Source organism: Triticum urartu, unplaced genomic scaffold (genome assembly GCF_003073215.2).
Source record: "Triticum urartu cultivar G1812 unplaced genomic scaffold, Tu2.1 TuUngrouped_contig_10026, whole genome shotgun sequence".
In the NCBI taxonomy this organism is placed as follows: Eukaryota; Viridiplantae; Streptophyta; class Magnoliopsida; order Poales; family Poaceae; genus Triticum; species Triticum urartu.
The window spans coordinates 5,473-11,649 of NW_024110853.1; the positions used below are offsets into that span (position 1 = coordinate 5,473).

A 6,177-nucleotide genomic window follows, 5' to 3' on the forward strand; every position below is an offset into this window, starting at 1 on the left:
ACGCTGAACATTTTTCAACTGCATTAAACAATTTTGCACTGTATACGTATTTTTAAAATGTCAAGAACACATCTTTAAAAAAGTGTGGACAAGTTTTTTAAATGCCATGAACATTTTTTGAATGGCACGAAACATTTTTTAATTTTGCAGGCAATTTTAAAAATTGTGTACATATATTTGGAAATGTCACAAACATATATTTTGAAAAATAAGAACATTTTTAAAATACCATAAACATTTTTTGAATCACATGAAACATTTTGTTCAATCATCTACATTCGAATGGAAAAGGGGAGCATTTGTGAGAGGAAATAAAGAATATTCATTTGAGGATTCTTCTGAATAAGCAACGGATTGAGCAACTAGCGCGAAAATCGTTGCACATTAGCACATCCATTTTCTTGCTTGGGGACGAGGGGACTAAAAACATTGTCAGAAGCCATCTTTCTCTTTATAACTAATGAATTATCCTAAAAAATATATCTATGAGGTATTTTGACTTAATGGGAAGTAGACGTCTCATTCATAGGCAAGAGCAGGCCAGCCTGAAGGCAGGAACTGAAGGCAGGCAAGAAGGCATAATTACATGGAATTTTTACATTTTATTAACATATTTGAGATGTCATGATTTTTTCTAACGATATTAAATTTGTTTTAATGTTGCATGAACGTCATTTATACACTCCATGAATAATAGATAAATGTGCGATGAACATTTTAATAAATTTAAGTATTTCATTTCTGAAATATATTTGTAAGTATGTTAAAAATATTAAAAAGGTAAAAAAGAAATCAAAAATTTAAAAAGTGAAGGTAAAAGAGCTGCGTAGCATTTTTTTAGGTGTACCTGCCTAAAAAAATTCAGGCTATATATTGGGCCGGCATACTATAACATCGCTTTTTTTAGACAATACTTTAACATCGCTTGAGGCGATGTATAGAGAGTGAGGCCGACTTCTTTTTAGGTGTGAGCATGAGGTTATTTGTTTTTTTTTGTTTTTGTTTTTGAGTAACCGAGCGTGAGGCTAACTAATGCCAGCCCACAAATTGGCTAAACTCACTCTTTGGCCCACGAATAAAAGACGCCCGCCACACCGAATGCCAGCCCGAACGGCCGAACAGAAAGAAGCATTGTCCCGTGCTAATAGTCCCACATCGCCGGAGAGAGGAATGGACTACCGCCAACTGGCTATATAATGGAGCTGCGTCCGGCCGAACAAATCACGCAGCTGCGTCATGAGCACATAGCGAACTATTCTTTCGCCTTTTACTAAAGAATACCGTGTGCACGTGACATTAAGCAGCATACAATAATTTTTAAAGGGTACCTACTCTTTGAGTGGGCCCCAACAATACAAGCTTAATATTGACTGATCAATGTAGTTTTTCCTAAAAAAAATACCCCTTTATCTGCTATACTGCATGTTTAACATTTTAGCAGGCTGTTTACTTTTTAAGCTGAGTTTGAAAAAAAAATTGGTTACACTAGTAAATATAATTACTCTTTGTTCCTTTTTTATAAGAACAACTGGTTTTGAATTGTTTTTGGAGCTGTCTGAGGGAGCAGTTTTTTTTGCTAGTACTTCCTCCGATCCGTCCGTATTACTCGCATCTAACACTAAAAGATAAGTTTAAACAAGTACTATGGATTGGTGGAAGTATCTTTCTGTTTGAACAATTTTTGTGAATATATAGAAAATACAAGTTAGAACAAACATGCAATTCACCTGTAAATGGGCTTACTTTATTCAGCCGTTGTGACAAGTCACCTGTACTCATTACAGTTCGGTATCACACCATTAGCTGACATTAGTCGAATGCCCGTGCGTTGCCACGGGATATATAACAAACTTAGACAAAGAGACATTTGTTGAACTATCACTAAGTCACGTCATGTATGTCATATGCAGGTTATGAGTGTGTTCAAACAAATATTATCTTGTACAAACCCAACCTTTTTGCTCTTGGGCACTCCTGGTGCAGGCTACAAAAAATCGTCCGGAGAATCATGTATGCATATCTGGATCTTCGTTACCATTTCAAAAGGTTAACAATAACAATAATGAGTATGCTAGACTACCATGCATATCTGGATCTTCGTTACCATTTCAAAATTTCCCCTAACTCAAAGCAGACCACTTGGCACTTCTCATCTCTTTTCCTGTTTGTCCCACTGGCCAACCCATTGCTGCCAGGTTTTGTCTGGCGGAGCAAACAGAAAGATCTGAGGCAAGATTGCAATGCTTAAAAGATGAATTATCCATATGCCTAGTAATTCACAAGAACATCTGGCTGCCCATGCTAAACATGCATTGAACATTATCAGTTTTTTTACACAAAAATTGACCATGTTTTCTCCATGAACATACATTCATGCTTCCGGGAATGTGCGCATAAAGAAAGAAATTTCTTGTATTTTATACTCCTACTTGTATCACAGTATTCGAGTATGCTAGACTACCATGGATTCCGTTTTGGCATGATGGGAATAATTTGTTGACTCAAAAGGCTAGTTCCTTGAAGATAATATATGTTTTCTTTTGTTGGCCGAAAGAACTCATTTATTTCTCTATTAGAAAACAAAATAAATATGTTATAGCAACAAGCACTCAGTACCAGTACCCTACATTGAGTCCCTTCACACCATGATCTCTCTAGACAAAACAGATGGCATAGATCATTTCCTTCTGTAGCATTTAGTGATGATGATTTGTTGGAGCCTTGGTCACATTCCTTGTTTCATAACTTCACAAGGCACATCATGTAGATAAAAGATGCAAGTGTATCTCCTGGAATGAGCTTAAAAAAAACTTATGCTGTGTCAAGGAATCAACACATTATTCTGATGAACAAGTAAATCGTATCGGTAAGTATTACATGAGCCAAAACAGAGACATGAAAAGTTCTAATATACAAAGACCCCATGCATTGGTGGCACTAAAAATGACAAGGAATAACTTATTGGGAACTCCATGCAGGACATACAAAAATCCATTTGGGCAGCTAGATCCTAGTAACATGCTGAGAACAAGTATAAATTTTACACCGCGTCATGCAGATTTTCTGGAAAGAAAACACAGTAGTCATAGAAAATATCTTCTCTCTAACTCCTCCAGCAAATAAGTGAGAGAAATGACCTCTTAGATTAGGATTAGTGTGCTCCAGTCAATAACAATAACATCAAAATATGTTTCAGCTGTAGCAAGTGAACCAGTATCACGTAAACTAATTCCTCTGTAAAAACCTGCAAATAGGTCCACAGTAGAAAACAACAAGACATAGAAAGTCAGGAATAATAAGTTTATCATGACTACTATTAATGTTGTGAACAAGTTCAATCAGTTGGCCATTCTTAACCTTACTCACGCAGTACAAAATTTCGTAGATTACAACAGCTAATACTACAGTGTTTCCTTCCTTGTGCAGTGCACAGTTTCGGAACTGTGTGTTGCTCAGCTTCTCTCAACTGTGAAAGTGCAGCAAAATTTTGGTGAAAATAAACCATCATAAACATATGTAGCTAGCATGGTGAAATATATAAGTCTTTCTATTTTTTTGAACTGTTTATCGGCATCCTGAGTGGGCAAAGATATGACACATCGGTTGTCTATTTGCCATCGAATGCAAGGCAATAGATAATAATATGAAACATAACCTTTTCTCAGAGAGCATGTTACTGTACAACCATCGAATGCAAGCAATAGATAATAATAACTTGAAACGTAGCCTCATATTGCATAGAAAAAAGCTATATTGTGGAAAACAGAACATACGGTTCATATCATTAATCATGTCGAAATTATAAGCCCAATAAACCACAGCCTCGAAATTAGAGCCACCTCCATCCCATACCCTCATCTCAAGCAAATGCATACCATGCCAAATTTAGAAGACAAGAGCACAATTGAGGATGCTAGCAATCAGCTATCAGCGTCAAGTGAAATGAGAGAGGGGGGAGAAAGAGCACCCACAGAAGAAGTCGGTGAGGTTTGGGGACAACGATTGGTAGGTTGGGCTCCGGACGCTGACCACAAAAATTAGGGTGGGGAAAGAAAAGATGCTACCTTATTATGACATGACACCACACACGCCACCGCTGTGACGCCACCGGATCAACATGCCGGAGACGGAGAGGGGGGACAGGGACCTGCTGCCTCGCTGCCAGGGGACGGAGGAACTCAAATAGAACCCCACGTGGATCAACTGCTGCTGAGGAGCACCTGAGTGTGTACGTTCTCGATGCCATCCTCGGAGCTAAAATGCATGCATGGGCGCATCCAACTCTGGCGTTCGCAAGCGCTAGGAACTCAGTAGGCATGTCGTCGCGCTCGAGCACCCTGGTACCACAAACATCATCAGTGCATGTACTTAATGAGCAAACTTACAGATTTGTGCAACAAAAGTATTAGCACCTTATTCTATTTCAGTTTAGTAAAAAATATCTTGGTAATGTACAATGTTTGGTTATCATGACAACTCAAGCTTATATAATTTTTAGAAGACAATACTTTGTCACTTCTGTTGATTGCACATGAGGCATCAATCTTTATCTTATTACCCTTACAGAGAAGTAATTGGCATTTCACCAAAGTATTCAAATGCCTGCATAGTATATTTTACTTCAGTTTAGCTAGCAGAGCACCTGTCCTTATCATTGTTATTTTGCTCAGAAATGCTAGAGTAGTAGGTACGCTAATTAGTTGATTATATAAGAAGACATGGACATGAAGATATATTATCTGGAAGAACATGCTACTTCAAGTGCACGATTAATTATTATCTGGCCTGCACATTAGCAGGACAGCTTGGGCCTCACTTTGTACCAATCATTTTCTATTTGTAGTTTCTTGAACTTCATCAACGATCCATAGTGCGCTGGTCCAAATCCATCATTTCACTGAACTATATGAGGACTGAACTATATGCAACAAAAAATCTGGTTAATCATGACATGAATCAGCGAAATTTTCGTTAGCAGGAGGAAGGCTTTATTGCGTACAGCAATACCAAAAGGTAGAGCAAGTAAGCTCCTGTTAATTCAATTTCTACTGTAAACATCAACAAATAAAACAATTAGGAGCAACACAAACAAGAACGAACCGAATTAGCTATTGCAGCAGCAGAAAGGGGATGTAAAAGAATTGGATTGGATTGGCACCTGGGCTATCCAGTCGCCGAGGGAGTAGAAGCCGCCGCTGACCATCATCTTGGCAAGTACCGGATTGTCCCTGAGGGCCTCCTCGTACGCCGACCAGTTATGCTCACATGTACCGCAGGATCTCAAAGATAGTCCACCCCTACACCAAATCCAATCAAGAGAAACAAAGGATAGTCATCCATCACGAACCACCAATAGATCAAGATCATGGCTAGCTATTAGCAGAAGAAGTAGAGGCTATGGGGCGAAAACCTATCAGCAAAAAAAATCAAAACTCACAATCTCCGTCAATGACAACCATGCCTATATATGTTGGTCGGCTTCCCCTGGTGACAAGCTGGTCGACTTCCTCCTTGGAGAGCCTCTGTCATCCGTCTGCCCTCCTGCCCGGTGGTATGCTGACCCAGGAAGCTAGCGCCCGTCTTCCACCCAGACATCGGCGGCGCTGCACTGGATCTGGTTGGCCGTGAGCTCCCGCCAGCTTCCCCACAGGGGTCAACCTCCGAAGACTTCGTTGACATAGTCCATGGAAGCGACGATTGTTGCGGTGGCGAAGGAGAGGAGGCCGTACAAGGGCGGCTTGCACGGGCTGTGCCACAGCGAGCGAGACGAGCATCGGGGCGGAGGCGGCGGCCGCGATTCTCCTCACGAGATCGAGAGAGAGGATGGATCGGGAGAGAGGTGGGGAAGACTGGGAGACGGGACGTGGGTCCTGTTTTTTTATTTATTTTAATTGCGCGAAGGAAGGCTGCGAGGGGAGGTGTAACCAAGTCGCGAGGGGTAGTTTCTTTAACTGGGTTACCTCTCCGACAATCGGAGTGACAAATCCTAATCTCGAAATACGCCAACCCAACATGTACCTTTGGAGACACCTGTAAAGCACCTTTATAATCACCCATTTACGTTGTGACGTTTGGTAGCACACAAAGTGTTCCTCCGGCAAACGGGAGTTGCATAATCTCATAGTCATAGGAACATGTATAAGTCATGAAGAAAGCAATAGCAACATACTAAACGAT

General features: G+C 40.2%; 1 long non-coding RNA gene and 1 other non-coding gene across 2 annotated transcripts; one reads left to right on the forward strand and one right to left on the reverse strand.

The window, feature by feature from the left end:
• Positions 1 to 1,227: 1,227 nt before the first annotated feature.
• LOC125526424 lies at positions 1,228 to 1,346 on the forward strand. The gene has a single exon (XR_007291666.1). It is a non-coding gene; the product is annotated as a U5 spliceosomal RNA (small nuclear RNA).
• Positions 1,347 to 2,795: 1,449 nt separating this feature from the next.
• Positions 2,796 to 5,888, reverse strand: LOC125526423. Its single transcript, XR_007291665.1, has 3 exons — positions 5,438 to 5,888; positions 5,159 to 5,297; positions 2,796 to 4,337 (listed from the first exon to the last, which is right to left on the reverse strand). It is a non-coding gene; the product is annotated as an uncharacterized LOC125526423 (long non-coding RNA).
• Between the last annotated feature and the right edge of the window lie 289 nt (positions 5,889 to 6,177).